This window comes from Lithobates pipiens, unplaced genomic scaffold (genome assembly GCF_037356315.1).
Source record: "Lithobates pipiens isolate NorthernLeopardFrog02 unplaced genomic scaffold, aLitPip1_a1.2 Scaffold_114, whole genome shotgun sequence".
Classification (NCBI taxonomy): Eukaryota; Metazoa; Chordata; class Amphibia; order Anura; family Ranidae; genus Lithobates; species Lithobates pipiens.
Genome location: NW_027507701.1, coordinates 86217 through 98333, shown reverse-complemented (window position 1 = coordinate 98333; position 12117 = coordinate 86217). Strand labels below are relative to the sequence as shown.

The window sequence follows — 12117 nt, the reverse complement described above, 5'->3', positions numbered from 1 at the left end:
TATGTTGTTGGCTTTGGCGACCTGCTGTATTTTTCCTCTCGATCGCCCGAGGTGACCACCTTGGCTTTTGTCAAGAGAGTTGTAAGTAGGGGACAAGATCGCCTACGGCCACATCACCCTGAATGCGCTCGATATCGTCTGATCTCGGATGCTAAGCAGGGTAGGGCATGGTTAGTACCTGGATGGGAGACCGCCTGGGAATACCATGTGCCGTAGGCTTTTTTCCATTATGTTGTTGGCTTTGGTGACCTGCTGTATTTTTCCTCATGATTGCCCGAGGTGACCACCTTGGCTTTTGTCAAGAGAGTTGTAAGTAGGGTGTAAGATCACCTACGGCCACATCACCCTGAATGCGCTCGATCTCGTCTGATCTCGGATGCTAAGCAGGGTCGGGCCTGGTTAGTACCTGGATGGTAGACCGCCTGGGAATACCAGGTGCAGTAGGCTTTTTTCCATTATGTTGTTGGCTTTGGCGACCTGCTGTATTTTTCCTCTCGATTGCCCGAGGTGACCACCTTGGCTTTTGTCAAGAGAGTTGTAAGTAGGGTGCAAGATCGCCTACGGCCACATCACCCTGAATGCGCTCGATCTCGTCTGATCTCGGATGCTAAGCAGGGTCGGGCCTGGTTAGTACCTGGATGGGAGACCGCCTGGGAATACCAGGTGCCATAGGCTTTTTTCATTATGTTGTTGGCTTTGGCGACCTGCTGTATTTTTCCTCTCGATTGCCCGAGGTGACCACCTTGGCTTTTGTCAAGAGAGTTGTAAGTAGGGCGTAAGATCGCCTACGGCCACATCACCCTGAATGCGCTCGATCTCGTCTGATCTCGGATGCTAAGCAGGGTCGGGCCTGGTTAGTACCTGGATGGGAGACCGCCTGGGAATACCATGTGCCGTAGGCTTTTTTCCATTATGTTGTCGGCTTTGGCGACCTGCTGTATTTTTCCTCTCCATTGCCCGAGGTGACCACCTTGGCTTTTGTCAAGAGAGTTGTAAGTAGGGTGCAAGATCGCCTACGGCCACATCACCCTGGATGCGCTCGATCTCGTCTGATCTCGGATGCTAAGCAGGGTCGGGCCTGGTTAGAACCTGGATGGGAGACCCCCTGGGAATACCAGGTGCCGTAGGCTTTTTTCCATTATGTTGTTGGCTTTGGCGACCTGCTGTATTTTTCCTCTCGATTGCCCGAGGTGACCACCTTGGCTTTTGTCAAGAGAGTTGTAAGTAGGGTGCAAGATCGCTTACGGCCACATCACCCTGAATGCGCTCAATCTCGTCTGATCTCGGATGCTAAGCAGGGTCGGGCCTGGTTAGTACCTGGAAGGGAGACCGCCTGGGAATACCAGGTGCCGTAGGCTTTTTTCCATTATGTTGTTGGCTTTGGCAACCTGCTGTATTTTTCCTCTCGATTGCCCGAGGTGACCACCTTGGCTTTTGTCAAGAGAGTTGTAAGTAGGGGGCAAGATCGCCTACGGCCACATCACCCTGAATGCGCTCGATATCGTCTGATCTCGGATGCTAAGCAGGGTAGGGCATGGTTAGTACCTGGATGGGAGACCGCCTGGGAATACCATGTGCCGTAGGCTTTTTTCCATTATGTTGTTGGCTTTGGTGACCTGCTGTATTTTTCCTCATGATTGCCCGAGGTGACCACCTTGGCTTTTGTCAAGAGAGTTGTAAGTAGGGTGTAAGATCACCTACGGCCACATCACCCTGAATGCGCTCGATCTCGTCTGATCTCGGATGCTAAGCAGGGTCGGGCCTGGTTAGTACCTGGATGGTAGACCGCCTGGGAATACCAGGTGCAGTAGGCTTTTTTCCATTATGTTGTTGGCTTTGGCGACCTGCTGTATTTTTCCTCTCGATTGCCCGAGGTGACCACCTTGGCTTTTGTCAAGAGAGTTGTAAGTAGGGCGTAAGATCGCCTATGGCCACATCACCCTGAATGCGCTCGATCTCGTCTGATCTCGGATGCTAAGCAGGGTCGGGCCTGGTTAGTACCTGGATGGGAGACCGCCTGGGAATACCAGGTGCCGTAGGCTTTTGGCCATTATGTTGTTGGCTTTGGCGACCTGCTGTATTTTTCCTCTCGATTGCCCGAGGTGACCACCTTGGCTTTTGTCAAGAGAGCTGTAAGTAGGGTGCAAGTTCGCCTATGGCCACATCACCCTGAATGCACTCGATCTCGTCTGATCTCGAATGCTAAGCAGGGTCGGGCCTGGTTAGTACCTGGATGGGAGACCGCCTGGGAATACCAGGTGCCGTAGGCTTTTTTCCATTATGTTGTTGGCTTTGGCGACCTGCTGTATTTTTCCTCTCGATTGCCCGAGGTGACCACCTTGGCTTTTGTCAGGAGAGTTGTAAGTAGGGTGCAAGTTCGCCTACGGCCACATCGCCCTAATTGCGCTCGATCTCATCTGATCTCGGATGCTAAGCAGGGTCGGGCCTGGTTAGTACCTGGATGGGAGACCGCCTGGGAATACCAGGTGCCGTAGGCTTTTTTCCATTATGTTGTTGGCTTTGGCGACCTGCTGTATTTTTCCTCTCGATTGCCCGAGGTGACCACCTTGGCTTTTGTCAAGAGAGTTGTAAGTAGGGTGCAAGATTGCCTACGGCCACATCACCCTGAATGCGCTCGATCTCGGATGCTAAGCAGGGTCGGGCCTGGTTAGTACCTGGATGGGAGACCGCCTGAGAATACCAGGTGCCATAGGCTTTTTTCCATTATGTTGTTGGCTTTGGCGACCTGCTGTATTTTTCCTCTCGATTGCCCGAGGTGACCACCTTGGCTTTTGTCAAGTGAATTGTAAGTAGGGTCACCCCAAATGCGCTCGATCTCGTCTGATCTCGGATGCTAAGCAGGGTCGGGCCTGGTTAGTACCTGGATGGGAGACCGCCTGGGAATACCAGGTGCCGTAGGCTTTTTTCCATTATGTTGTTGGCTTTGGCGACCTGCTGTATTTTTCCTCTTGATTGCCCGAGGTGACCACCTTGGCTTTTGTCAAGAGAGCTGTAGGTAGGGTGCAAGATCGCCTACGGCCACATCACCCTGAATGCGCTCGATCTCGTCTGATCTCGGATGCTAAGCAGGGTTGGGCCTGGTTAGTACCTCGATGGGAGACCGCCTGGGAATACCAGGTGCCGTAGGCTTTTTTCCATTATGTTGTTGGCTTTGGCGACCTGCTGTATTTTTCCTCTCGATTGCCCGAGGTGACCACCTTGGCTTTTGTCAAGAGAGTTGTAAGTAGGGTGCAAAATAGCCTACGGCCACATCACCCTGAATGCGCTCGATCTCGTCTGATCTCGGATGCTAAGCAGGGTCGGGCCTGGTTAGTACCTGGATGGGAGACCGCCTGGGAATACCAGGTGCCGTAGGCTTTTTTTTATTATGTTGTTGGCTTTAGCGACCTGCTGTATTTTTCCTCTCGATTGCCCGAGGTGACCACCTTGGCTTTTGTCAAGAGAGTTGTAAGTAGGGTGCAAGATCGGCTACGGCCACATCACCCTGAATGCGCTCGATCTCGTCTGATCTCGGATGCTAAGCCGGGTCGGGCCTGGTTAGTACCTGGATCGGAGACCGCCTTGGAATACCAGGTGCCGTAGGCTTTTTTCCATTATGTTGTTGGCTTTGGCGACCTGCTGTATTTTTCCTCTCGATTGCCCGAAGTGACCACCTTGGCTTTTATCAAGAGAGTTGTAAGTAGGGTGCAAGATCGCCTACGGCCACATCACCCTGAATGCGCTCGATCTCGTCTGATCTCGGATGCTAAGTAGGGTCGGGCCTGGTTAGTACCTGGATGGGAGACCGCCTGGGAATACCAGGTGCCGTAGGTTTTTTTCATTTATGTTGTTGGCTTTGGCGACCTGCTGTATTTTTCCTCTCGATTGCCCGAGGTGACCACCTTGGCTTTTGTCAAGAGAGTTGTAAGTAGGATGCAAGATCGCTTACGGCAACATCACACTGAATGCGCTCGATCTCATCTGATCTCGGATGCTAATCAGGGTTGGGCTTGGTTAGTACCTGGATGGGAGACCGCCTGGGAATACCAGGTGCCGTAGGCTTTTTTCCATTATGTTGTTGGCTTTGGCGACCTGCTGTATTTTTCCTCTCGATTGCCCGAGGTGACCACCTTGGCTTTTGTCAAGAGAGTTGTAAGTAGGGTGCAAGATCGCCTACGGCCACATCACCCTGAATGCGCTCGATCTCGTCTGATCTCGGATGCTAAGCAGGGTTGGGCCTGGTTAGTACCTGGATGGGAGACCGCCTGGGAATACCAGGTGCCGTAGGCTTTTTTCCATTATGTTGTTGGCTTTGGTGACCTGCTGTATTTTTCCTCATGATTGCCCGAGGTGACCACCTTGGCTTTTGTCAAGAGAGTTGTAAGTAGGGTGTAAGATCACCTATGGCCACATCACACTGAATGCGCTCGATCTCGTCTGATCTCGGATGCTAAGCAGGGTCGGGCCTGGTTAGTACCTGGAAGGGAGACCGCCTGGGAATACCAGGTGCCGTAGGCTTTTTTCCATTATGTTGTTGGCTTTGGCGACCTGCTGTATTTTTCCTCTCGATTGCCCGAGGTGACCACCTTGGCTTTTGTCAAGAGAGTTGTAAGTAGGGTGCCAGATTGCCTATGGCCACGTCACCCTGAATGCGCTCGATCTCGTCTGATCTTGGATGCTAAGCAGGGTCGGGCCTGGTTAGTACCTGGATGGGAGACCGCCTGGGAATACCAGGTGCTGTAGGCTTTTTTCCATTATGTTGTTGGCTTTGGCGACCTGCTGTATTTTTCCTCTCGATTGCCCGAGGTGACCACCTTGGCTTTTGTCAAGAGAGTTGTAAGTAGTGTGCAAGATCGCCTACGGCAACATCACCCTGAATGCGCTCGATCTCGTCTGATCTCGGCTGCTAAGCAGGGTCGGGCCTGGTTAGTACCTGGATGGGAGACCGCCTGGGAATTCCTGGTGCCGTAGGCTTTTTTCCATTATGTTGTTGGCTTTGGCGACCTACTGTATTTTTCCTCTTGATTGCCCGAGGTGACCACCTTGGCTTTTGTCAAGAGAGTTGTAAGTAGGGTGCAAGATCGCCTACGGCAACATCACCCTGAATGCGCTCGATCTCGTCTGATCTCGGATGCTAAGCAGGGTCGGGCCTGGTTAGTAACTGGATGGGAGACCGCCTGGGAATACCAGGTGCCGTAGGCTTTTTTCCATTATGTTGTTGGCTTTGGCAACCTGCTGTGTTTTTCCTCTCGATTGCCCGAGGTGACCACCTTGGCTTTTGTCAAGAGAGTTGTAAGTAGGGTGCAAGATCGCCTATGGCCACATCACCCTGAAAGCGCTAGATCTCGTCTGATCTCGGATGCTAAGCAGGGTCGGGCCTGGTTAGTACCTGGATGGGAGACCGCCTGGGAATACCAGGTGCCATAGGCTTTTTTCCATTATGTTGTTGACTTTGGCGACCTGCTGTATTTTTCCTCTCGATTGCCCGAGGTGACCACCTTGGCTTTTGTCAAGAGAGTTGTAAGTAGGGTGCAAGATCGCCTACGGCCTCATCACCCTGAATGTGCTCGATCTCGTCTGAACTCAAATGCTAATCAGGGTCGGGCCTGGTTAGTACCTGGATGGGAGACCGCCTGGGAATACCAGGTGCCGTAGGCTTTTTTCCATTATGTTGTTGGCTTTAGCGACCTGCTGTATTTTTCCTCTCGATTGCCCGAGGTGACCACCTTGGCTTTTGTCAAGAGAGTTGTAAGTAGGGTGCAAGATCGCCTACGGCCACATCACCCTGAATGCGCTCGATCTCGTCTGATCTCGGATGCCAAGCAGGGTCGGGCCTGGTTAGTACCTGGATGGGAGACCGCCTGGGAATACCAGGTGCCGTAGGCTTTTTTCCATTATGTTGTTGGCTTTGGCGACCTGCTGTATTTTTCTTCTTGATTGCCCGAGGTGACCACCTTGGCTTTTGTCAAGAGAGTTGTAAGTAGGGTGCAAGATCGCCTACGGCCACATCACCCTGAATGCGCTCGATCTCGTCTGATCTCGGATGCTAAGCAGGGTCGGGCCTGGTTAGTACCTGGATGGGAGACCGCCTGGGAATACCAGGTGCCGTAGGCTTTTTTCCATTATGTTGTTGGCTTTGGCGACCTGCTGTATTTTTCCTCTCGATTGCTCGAGGTGACCACCTTGGCTTTTGTCAAGAGAGTTGTAAGTAGGGGGCAAGATCGCCTACGGCCACATCACCCTGAATGCGCTCGATCTCGTCTGATCTCTGATGCTAAGCAGGGTCGGGCCTAGTTAGTACCTGGATGGGAGACCGCCTGGGAATACCAGGTGCCGTAGGCTTTTTTCCATTATGTTGTTGGCTTTGGCGACCTGCTGTATTTTTCCTCTCGATTGCCCGAGGTGACCACCTTGGCTTTTGTCAAGAGAGTTGTAAGTAGGGTGCAAGATCGCCTACGGCCACATCACCCTGAATGCGCTCGATCTCGTCTGATCTCGGATGCCAAGCAGGGTCGGGCCTGGTTAGTACCTGGATGGGAGACCGCCTGGGAATACCAGGTGCCGTAGGCTTTTTTTCATTATGTTGTTGGCTTTGGCGACCTGCTGTATTTTTCCTCTCGATTGCCCGAGGTGACCACCTTGGCTTTTGTCAAGAGAGTTGTAAGTAGGGTACAAGATCACCTACGGCCACATCACCCTGAATGCGCTCGATCTCGTCTGATCTCGGATGCTAAGCAGGGTCGGGCCTGGTTAGTACCTGGATGGGAGACCGCCTGGGAATACCAGGTGCCGTAGGCTTTTTTCCATTATGTTGTTGGCTTTGGCGACCTGCTGCATTTTTCCTCTCGATTGCCCGAGGTGACCACCTTGGCTTTTGTCAAGAGAGTTGTAAGTAGGGTGTAAGATCGCCTACGGCCACATCACCCTGAATGCGCTCGATCTCGTCTGATCTCGGATGCTAAGCAGTGTCGGGCCTGGTTAGTACCTGGATGGGAGACCGCCTGGGAATACCAGGTGCCGTAGGCTTTTTTCCATTATGTTGTTGGCTTTGGCGACCTGCTGTATTTTTCCTCTTGATTGCCCGAGGTGACCACCTTGGCTTTTGTCAAGAGAGTTGTAAGTAGGGTGCAAGATCGCCTACGGCCACATCACCCTGAATGCGCTCAATCTCGTCTGATCTCGGATGCTAAGCAGGGTCGGGCCTGGTTAGTACCTGGATGGGAGACCGCCTGGGAATACCAGGTGCCGTAGGCTTTTCTCCATTATGTTGTTGGCTTTGGCGACCTGCTGTATTTTTCCTCTCGATTGCTCGAGGTGACCACCTTGGCTTTTGTCAAGAGAGTTGTAAGTAGGGGCCAAGATTGCCTACAGCCACATCACCCTGAATGCGCTCGATCTCGTCTGATCTCTGATGCTAAGCAGGGTCGGGCCTGTTTAGTACCTGGATGGGAGACCACCTAGGAATACCAGGTGCCGTAGGCTTTTTTCCATTATGTTGTTGGCTTTGGTGACCTGCTGTATTTTTCCTCTCGATTGCCCGAGGTGTCCACCTTGGCTTTTGTCAAGAGAGTTGTAAGTAGGGTGCAAGATCGCCTACGGCCACATCACCCTGAATGCGCTTGATCTTGTGTGATCTCGGATGCTAAGCAGGGTCGGGCATGGTTAGTACCTGGATGGGAGACCGCCTGGGAATACCAGGTGCCGTAGGCTTTTTTCCATTATGTTGTTGGCTTTGGCGACCTGCTGTATTTTTCCTCTCGATTGCCCGAGGTGACCACCTTGGCTTTTGTCAAGAGAGTTGTAAGTAGGGTGCCAGGTCCCCTACAGCCACATCACCCTGAGTGCGCTCGATCTCGTCTGATCTCGGATGCTAAGCAGGGTCGGGCCTGGTTAGTACCTGGATGGGAGACCGCCTGGGAATACCAGGTGCCGTAGGCTTTTTTCCATTATGTTGTTGGCTTTGGCGACCTGCTGTATTTTTCCTCTCGATTGCCCGAGGTGACCACCTTGGCTTTTGTCAAGAGAGTTGTAAGTAGGGTGCCAGGTCGCCTACGGCCACATCACCCTGAATGCGCTCGATCTCGTCTGATCTCGGATGCTAAGCAGGGTCGGGCCTGGTTAGTACATGGATGGGAGACCGCCTGGGAACACCAGGTGCCGTAGGCTTTTGGCCATTATGTTGTTGGCTTTGGCGACCTGCTGTATTTTTCCTCTCGTTTGCCCGAGGTGACCACCTTGGCTTTTGTCAAGAGAGTTGTAAGTAGGGTGCAAGATCGCCTACAGCCACATCACCCTCATTGCGCTCGATCACGTCTGATCTCGGATGCTAAGCAGGGTTGGGCCTGGTTAGTACCTGGATGGGAGACCGCCTGGGAATACCAGGTGCCATAGGCTTTTTTCCATTATGTTGTTGGCTTTGGCGACCTGCTGTATTTTTCCTCTCGATTGCCTGAGGTGACCACCTTGGCTTTTGTCAAGAGAGTTGTAAGTAGGGTGCAAGATCGCCTACGGCCACATCACCCTGAATGCGCTCGATCTCGTTCGATCTCGTCTGATCTCGGATGCTAAGCAGGGTCGTGCCTGGTTAGTACCTGGATGGTAGACCGCCTGGGAATACCAGGTGCCGTAGGCTTTTTTCCATTATGTTGTTGGCTTTGGCGACCTGCTGTATTTTTCCTCTCGATTGCCCGAGGTGACCACCTTGGCTTTTGTCAAGAGAGTTGTAAGTAGAACGCAGGATCGCCTACGGCCACATCACCCTGAATGCGCTCGATCTCGTCTGATCTCGGATGCTAAGCAGGGTCGGACCTGGTTAGTACCTGGATGGGAGACCGCCTGGGAATACCAGGTGCCGTAGGCTTTTTTCCATTATGTTGTTGGCTTTGGCGACCTGCTGTATTTTTCCTCTCGATTGCCCGAGGTGACCACCTTGGCTTTTGTCAAGAGAGTTGTAAGTAGAACACAGGATCGCCTACGGCCACATCACCCTGAATGCGCTCGATCACGTCTGATCTCGGATGCTAAGCAGGGTTGGGCCTGGTTAGTACCTGGATGGGAGACCGCCTGGGAATACCAGGTGCCATAGGCTTTTTTCCATTATGTTGTTGGCTTTGGCGACCTGCTGTATTATCCTCTCGATTGCCCGAGGTGACCACCTTGGCGTTTGTCAAGAGAGTTGTAAGTAGGGTGCAAGATCGCCTACGGCCACATCACCCTGAATGCGCTCGATCTCGTCTGATCTCGGATGCTAAGCAGGGTCGGGCCTGGTTAGTACCTGGATGGGAGACCACCTGGGAATACCAGGTGCCGTAGGCTTTTTTCCATTATGTTGTTGGCTTTGGCGACCTGCTGTATTTTTCCTCTCGATTGCCCGAGGTGACCACCTTGGCTTTTGTCAAGAGAGTTGTAAGTAGGGTGAAAGATTGCCTACGGCCACATCACCCTGAATGCGCTCGATCTCGTCTGATCTCGGATGCTAAGCAGGGTCGGGCTTGGTTAGTACCTGGATGGGAGACCGCCTCGGAATACCAGGTGCAGTAGGCTTTTTTCCATTATGTTGTTGGCTTTGGCGACCTGCTGTATTTTTCCTCTCGATTGCCCGAGGTGTCCACCTTGGCTTTTGTCAAGAGAGTTGTAAGTAGGGTGCAAGATCGCCTACGGCCACATCACCCTGAATGCGCTTGATCTCGTCTGATCTCGGATGCTAAGCAGGGTCGGGCATGGTTAGTACCTGGATGGGAGACCGCCTGGGAATACCAGGTGCCGTAGGCTTTTTTCCATTATGTTGTTGGCTTTGGCGACCTGCTGTATTTTTCCTCTCTATTGCCCGAGGTGACCACCTTGGCTTTTGTCAAGAGAGTTGTAAGTAGGATCCAGGTTGCCTACGGCCACATCACCCTGAATGCGCTCGATCTCATCTGATCTCGGATGCTAAGCAGGGTCGGGCCTGGTTAGTACCTGGATGGGAGACCGCCTGGGAATACCAGGTGCCGTAGGCTTTTTTCCATTATGTTGTTGGCTTTGGCGACCTGCTGTATTTTTCCTCTCGATTGCCCGAGGTGACCACCTTGGCTTTTGTCAAGAGAGTTGTAAGTAGGGCGCAAGATTGCCTACGGCCACATCACCCTGAATGCGCTCGATCTCGTCTGATCTCGGATGCTAAGCAGGGTCAGGCCTGGTTAGTACCTGGATGGGAGACCGCCTGGGAATACCAGGTGCCGTAGGCTTTTGGCCATTATGTTGTTGGCTTTGGCGACCTGCTGTATTTTTGCTCTCGTTTGCCCGAGGTGACCACCTTGGCTTTTGTCAAGAGAGTTGTAAGTAGGGTACAAGATCGCCTACGGCCACATCACCCTGATTGCGCTCGATCACGTCTGATCTCGGATGCTAAGCAGGGTTGGGCCTGGTTAGTACCTGGATGTGAGACCGCTTGGGAATACCAGGTGCCATAGGCTTTTTTCCATTATGTTGTTGGCTTTGGCGACCTGCTGTATTTTTCCTCTCGATTGCCCGAGGTGACCACCTTGGCTTTTGTCAAGAGAGTTGTAAGTAGGGTGCAAGATCGCCTACGGCCACATCACCCTGAATGCGCTCGATCTCGTCTGATCTCGGATGCTAAGCAGGGTCGGGCCTGGTTAGTATCTGGATGGGAGACCGCCTGGGAATACCAGGTGCCTTAGGCTTTTTTCCATTATGTTGTTGGCTTTGGCGACCTGCTGTATTTTTCCTCTCGATTGCCCGAGGTGACCACCTTGGCTTTTGTCAAGAGAGTTGTAAGTAGGGTGCAAGATCGCCTACGGCCACATCACCCTGAATACACTCGATCGCGTCTGATCTCGGAAGCTAAACAGGGTCGGGCTTGGTTAGTTCCTGGATGGGAGACCACCTGGGAATACCAGGTGCCGTAGCCTTTTTTCCATTATGTTGTTGGCTTTGGCGACCTGCTGTATTTTTCCTCTCGATTGCCCGAGGTGACCACCTTGGCTTTTGTCAAGAGAGTTGTAAGTAGGGTGCACGATCGCCTACAGCCACATCACCCTGAATGCGCTCAATCTCATCTGATCTCGGATGCTAAGCAGGGTCGGGCCTGGTTAGTACCTGGATGGGAGACCGCCTGGGAATACCAGGTGCCGTAGGCTTTTTTCCATTATGTTGTTGGCTTTGGCGACCTGCTGTATTTTTCCTCTCGATTGCCCGAGGTGACCACCTTGGCTTTTGTCAAGAGAGTTGTAAGTAGGGTGCAAGATCGCCTACGGCCACATCACCCTGAATGCGCTCGATCTCGTCTGATCTCGGATGCTAAGCAGGGTCGGGCCTGGTTAGTACCTGGATGGTAGACCACCTGGGAATACCAGGTGCCGTAGGCTTTTTTCCATTATGTTGTTGGCTTTGGCGACCTGCTGTATTTTTCCTCTCGATTGCCCGAGGTGACCACCTTGGCTTTTGTCAAGAGAGTTGTAAGTAGGGTGCAAGATTGCCTATGGCCACATCACCCTGAATGCGCTCGATCTCGTCTGATCTCGGATGCTAAGCAGGGTCGGGCTTGGTTAGTACCTGGATGGGAGACCGCCTCGGAATACCAGGTGCAGTAGGCTTTTTTCCATTATGTTGTTGGCTTTGGCGACCTGCTGTATTTTTCCTCTCGATTGCCCGAGGTGTCCACCTTGGCTTTTGTCAAGAGAGTTGTAAGTAGGGTGCAAGATCGCCTATGGCCACATCACCCTGAATGCGCTTGATCTCGTCTGATCTCGGATGCTAAGCAGGGTCGGGCATGGTTAGTACCTGGATGGGAGACCGCCTGGGAATACCAGGTGCCGTAGGCTTTTTTCCATTATGTTGTTGGCTTTGGCGACCTGCTGTATTTTTCCTCTCGATTGCCCGAGGTGACCACCTTGGCTTTTGTCAAGAGAGTTGTAAGTAGGGGGCAAGATTGCCTACGGCCACATCACCCTGAATGCGCTCGATCTCGACTGATCTCGGATGCTAAGCAGGGTCAGGCCTGGTTAGTACCTGGATGGGAGACCGCCTGGGAATACCAGGTGCCGTAGGCTTTTGGCCATTATGTTGTTGGCTTTGGCGACCTGCTGTATTTTTGCTCTCGTTTGCCCGAGGTGACCA

At 52.5% G+C, this 12117-nt stretch overlaps 35 non-coding genes and 17 pseudogenes across 35 annotated transcripts; all 52 read left to right on the top strand.

Annotated features, from left to right (window-relative positions):
* Positions 1-100: 100 nt before the first annotated feature.
* Positions 101-219, top strand: LOC143961757 (5S ribosomal RNA). The gene has a single exon (XR_013270546.1). It is a non-coding gene; the product is annotated as a 5S ribosomal RNA (ribosomal RNA).
* A 109-nt stretch (positions 220-328) lies between these two features.
* On the top strand, positions 329-447 carry LOC143963523 (5S ribosomal RNA; annotated as a pseudogene).
* Positions 448-556: 109 nt separating this feature from the next.
* Positions 557-675, top strand: LOC143971305 (5S ribosomal RNA). Its single transcript, XR_013271835.1, has one exon. It is a non-coding gene; the product is annotated as a 5S ribosomal RNA (ribosomal RNA).
* A 108-nt stretch (positions 676-783) lies between these two features.
* LOC143972321 (5S ribosomal RNA) lies at positions 784-902 on the top strand. The gene has a single exon (XR_013271927.1). It is a non-coding gene; the product is annotated as a 5S ribosomal RNA (ribosomal RNA).
* Positions 903-1011: 109 nt separating this feature from the next.
* Positions 1012-1130, top strand: LOC143961726 (5S ribosomal RNA). Its single transcript, XR_013270538.1, has one exon. It is a non-coding gene; the product is annotated as a 5S ribosomal RNA (ribosomal RNA).
* A 109-nt stretch (positions 1131-1239) lies between these two features.
* Positions 1240-1358, top strand: LOC143963146 (5S ribosomal RNA; annotated as a pseudogene).
* A 109-nt stretch (positions 1359-1467) lies between these two features.
* LOC143961750 (5S ribosomal RNA) lies at positions 1468-1586 on the top strand. Its single transcript, XR_013270545.1, has one exon. It is a non-coding gene; the product is annotated as a 5S ribosomal RNA (ribosomal RNA).
* A 109-nt stretch (positions 1587-1695) lies between these two features.
* Positions 1696-1814, top strand: LOC143963520 (5S ribosomal RNA; annotated as a pseudogene).
* A 109-nt stretch (positions 1815-1923) lies between these two features.
* Positions 1924-2042, top strand: LOC143968117 (5S ribosomal RNA). The gene has a single exon (XR_013271643.1). It is a non-coding gene; the product is annotated as a 5S ribosomal RNA (ribosomal RNA).
* A 109-nt stretch (positions 2043-2151) lies between these two features.
* On the top strand, positions 2152-2270 carry LOC143970381 (5S ribosomal RNA). The gene has a single exon (XR_013271751.1). It is a non-coding gene; the product is annotated as a 5S ribosomal RNA (ribosomal RNA).
* Positions 2271-2379: 109 nt separating this feature from the next.
* LOC143971691 (5S ribosomal RNA) lies at positions 2380-2498 on the top strand. The gene has a single exon (XR_013271870.1). It is a non-coding gene; the product is annotated as a 5S ribosomal RNA (ribosomal RNA).
* A 109-nt stretch (positions 2499-2607) lies between these two features.
* Positions 2608-2716, top strand: LOC143968648 (5S ribosomal RNA; annotated as a pseudogene).
* Positions 2717-3031: 315 nt separating this feature from the next.
* LOC143963373 (5S ribosomal RNA) lies at positions 3032-3150 on the top strand. The gene has a single exon (XR_013270951.1). It is a non-coding gene; the product is annotated as a 5S ribosomal RNA (ribosomal RNA).
* Positions 3151-3259: 109 nt separating this feature from the next.
* Positions 3260-3378, top strand: LOC143973327 (5S ribosomal RNA). The gene has a single exon (XR_013272018.1). It is a non-coding gene; the product is annotated as a 5S ribosomal RNA (ribosomal RNA).
* Positions 3379-3487: 109 nt separating this feature from the next.
* LOC143967066 (5S ribosomal RNA) lies at positions 3488-3606 on the top strand (annotated as a pseudogene).
* A 109-nt stretch (positions 3607-3715) lies between these two features.
* LOC143972166 (5S ribosomal RNA) lies at positions 3716-3834 on the top strand. Its single transcript, XR_013271913.1, has one exon. It is a non-coding gene; the product is annotated as a 5S ribosomal RNA (ribosomal RNA).
* Positions 3835-3943: 109 nt separating this feature from the next.
* LOC143963656 (5S ribosomal RNA) lies at positions 3944-4062 on the top strand (annotated as a pseudogene).
* Positions 4063-4171: 109 nt separating this feature from the next.
* Positions 4172-4290, top strand: LOC143969399 (5S ribosomal RNA). The gene has a single exon (XR_013271662.1). It is a non-coding gene; the product is annotated as a 5S ribosomal RNA (ribosomal RNA).
* Positions 4291-4399: 109 nt separating this feature from the next.
* LOC143963806 (5S ribosomal RNA) lies at positions 4400-4518 on the top strand (annotated as a pseudogene).
* A 109-nt stretch (positions 4519-4627) lies between these two features.
* LOC143962301 (5S ribosomal RNA) lies at positions 4628-4746 on the top strand. The gene has a single exon (XR_013270665.1). It is a non-coding gene; the product is annotated as a 5S ribosomal RNA (ribosomal RNA).
* Positions 4747-4855: 109 nt separating this feature from the next.
* On the top strand, positions 4856-4974 carry LOC143971922 (5S ribosomal RNA). Its single transcript, XR_013271891.1, has one exon. It is a non-coding gene; the product is annotated as a 5S ribosomal RNA (ribosomal RNA).
* Positions 4975-5083: 109 nt separating this feature from the next.
* On the top strand, positions 5084-5202 carry LOC143961780 (5S ribosomal RNA). Its single transcript, XR_013270552.1, has one exon. It is a non-coding gene; the product is annotated as a 5S ribosomal RNA (ribosomal RNA).
* A 109-nt stretch (positions 5203-5311) lies between these two features.
* LOC143972619 (5S ribosomal RNA) lies at positions 5312-5430 on the top strand. The gene has a single exon (XR_013271954.1). It is a non-coding gene; the product is annotated as a 5S ribosomal RNA (ribosomal RNA).
* A 109-nt stretch (positions 5431-5539) lies between these two features.
* LOC143963437 (5S ribosomal RNA) lies at positions 5540-5658 on the top strand (annotated as a pseudogene).
* A 109-nt stretch (positions 5659-5767) lies between these two features.
* On the top strand, positions 5768-5886 carry LOC143969785 (5S ribosomal RNA). The gene has a single exon (XR_013271697.1). It is a non-coding gene; the product is annotated as a 5S ribosomal RNA (ribosomal RNA).
* Positions 5887-5995: 109 nt separating this feature from the next.
* LOC143973205 (5S ribosomal RNA) lies at positions 5996-6114 on the top strand. Its single transcript, XR_013272007.1, has one exon. It is a non-coding gene; the product is annotated as a 5S ribosomal RNA (ribosomal RNA).
* Positions 6115-6223: 109 nt separating this feature from the next.
* On the top strand, positions 6224-6342 carry LOC143962637 (5S ribosomal RNA). Its single transcript, XR_013270745.1, has one exon. It is a non-coding gene; the product is annotated as a 5S ribosomal RNA (ribosomal RNA).
* Positions 6343-6451: 109 nt separating this feature from the next.
* LOC143969763 (5S ribosomal RNA) lies at positions 6452-6570 on the top strand. The gene has a single exon (XR_013271695.1). It is a non-coding gene; the product is annotated as a 5S ribosomal RNA (ribosomal RNA).
* A 109-nt stretch (positions 6571-6679) lies between these two features.
* LOC143970370 (5S ribosomal RNA) lies at positions 6680-6798 on the top strand. Its single transcript, XR_013271750.1, has one exon. It is a non-coding gene; the product is annotated as a 5S ribosomal RNA (ribosomal RNA).
* Positions 6799-6907: 109 nt separating this feature from the next.
* On the top strand, positions 6908-7026 carry LOC143971834 (5S ribosomal RNA). The gene has a single exon (XR_013271883.1). It is a non-coding gene; the product is annotated as a 5S ribosomal RNA (ribosomal RNA).
* A 109-nt stretch (positions 7027-7135) lies between these two features.
* Positions 7136-7254, top strand: LOC143972741 (5S ribosomal RNA). Its single transcript, XR_013271965.1, has one exon. It is a non-coding gene; the product is annotated as a 5S ribosomal RNA (ribosomal RNA).
* A 109-nt stretch (positions 7255-7363) lies between these two features.
* On the top strand, positions 7364-7482 carry LOC143965141 (5S ribosomal RNA; annotated as a pseudogene).
* A 109-nt stretch (positions 7483-7591) lies between these two features.
* On the top strand, positions 7592-7710 carry LOC143965395 (5S ribosomal RNA; annotated as a pseudogene).
* A 109-nt stretch (positions 7711-7819) lies between these two features.
* LOC143963474 (5S ribosomal RNA) lies at positions 7820-7938 on the top strand (annotated as a pseudogene).
* Positions 7939-8047: 109 nt separating this feature from the next.
* On the top strand, positions 8048-8166 carry LOC143971206 (5S ribosomal RNA). Its single transcript, XR_013271826.1, has one exon. It is a non-coding gene; the product is annotated as a 5S ribosomal RNA (ribosomal RNA).
* A 109-nt stretch (positions 8167-8275) lies between these two features.
* LOC143965174 (5S ribosomal RNA) lies at positions 8276-8394 on the top strand (annotated as a pseudogene).
* A 109-nt stretch (positions 8395-8503) lies between these two features.
* On the top strand, positions 8504-8632 carry LOC143965572 (5S ribosomal RNA; annotated as a pseudogene).
* Positions 8633-8741: 109 nt separating this feature from the next.
* LOC143969675 (5S ribosomal RNA) lies at positions 8742-8860 on the top strand. The gene has a single exon (XR_013271687.1). It is a non-coding gene; the product is annotated as a 5S ribosomal RNA (ribosomal RNA).
* A 109-nt stretch (positions 8861-8969) lies between these two features.
* Positions 8970-9088, top strand: LOC143971503 (5S ribosomal RNA). The gene has a single exon (XR_013271853.1). It is a non-coding gene; the product is annotated as a 5S ribosomal RNA (ribosomal RNA).
* Positions 9089-9196: 108 nt separating this feature from the next.
* Positions 9197-9315, top strand: LOC143971118 (5S ribosomal RNA). Its single transcript, XR_013271818.1, has one exon. It is a non-coding gene; the product is annotated as a 5S ribosomal RNA (ribosomal RNA).
* A 109-nt stretch (positions 9316-9424) lies between these two features.
* On the top strand, positions 9425-9543 carry LOC143963346 (5S ribosomal RNA; annotated as a pseudogene).
* Positions 9544-9652: 109 nt separating this feature from the next.
* LOC143961837 (5S ribosomal RNA) lies at positions 9653-9771 on the top strand. Its single transcript, XR_013270566.1, has one exon. It is a non-coding gene; the product is annotated as a 5S ribosomal RNA (ribosomal RNA).
* Positions 9772-9879: 108 nt separating this feature from the next.
* On the top strand, positions 9880-9998 carry LOC143963587 (5S ribosomal RNA). The gene has a single exon (XR_013271006.1). It is a non-coding gene; the product is annotated as a 5S ribosomal RNA (ribosomal RNA).
* A 109-nt stretch (positions 9999-10107) lies between these two features.
* LOC143971956 (5S ribosomal RNA) lies at positions 10108-10226 on the top strand. Its single transcript, XR_013271894.1, has one exon. It is a non-coding gene; the product is annotated as a 5S ribosomal RNA (ribosomal RNA).
* Positions 10227-10335: 109 nt separating this feature from the next.
* Positions 10336-10454, top strand: LOC143964224 (5S ribosomal RNA; annotated as a pseudogene).
* Positions 10455-10563: 109 nt separating this feature from the next.
* On the top strand, positions 10564-10682 carry LOC143962633 (5S ribosomal RNA). The gene has a single exon (XR_013270743.1). It is a non-coding gene; the product is annotated as a 5S ribosomal RNA (ribosomal RNA).
* Positions 10683-10791: 109 nt separating this feature from the next.
* Positions 10792-10910, top strand: LOC143963055 (5S ribosomal RNA; annotated as a pseudogene).
* A 109-nt stretch (positions 10911-11019) lies between these two features.
* Positions 11020-11138, top strand: LOC143962586 (5S ribosomal RNA). Its single transcript, XR_013270729.1, has one exon. It is a non-coding gene; the product is annotated as a 5S ribosomal RNA (ribosomal RNA).
* Positions 11139-11247: 109 nt separating this feature from the next.
* Positions 11248-11366, top strand: LOC143970282 (5S ribosomal RNA). Its single transcript, XR_013271742.1, has one exon. It is a non-coding gene; the product is annotated as a 5S ribosomal RNA (ribosomal RNA).
* Positions 11367-11475: 109 nt separating this feature from the next.
* LOC143964100 (5S ribosomal RNA) lies at positions 11476-11594 on the top strand (annotated as a pseudogene).
* A 109-nt stretch (positions 11595-11703) lies between these two features.
* LOC143962700 (5S ribosomal RNA) lies at positions 11704-11822 on the top strand. Its single transcript, XR_013270765.1, has one exon. It is a non-coding gene; the product is annotated as a 5S ribosomal RNA (ribosomal RNA).
* Positions 11823-11931: 109 nt separating this feature from the next.
* On the top strand, positions 11932-12050 carry LOC143962308 (5S ribosomal RNA). The gene has a single exon (XR_013270666.1). It is a non-coding gene; the product is annotated as a 5S ribosomal RNA (ribosomal RNA).
* Positions 12051-12117: the final 67 nt, after the last annotated feature.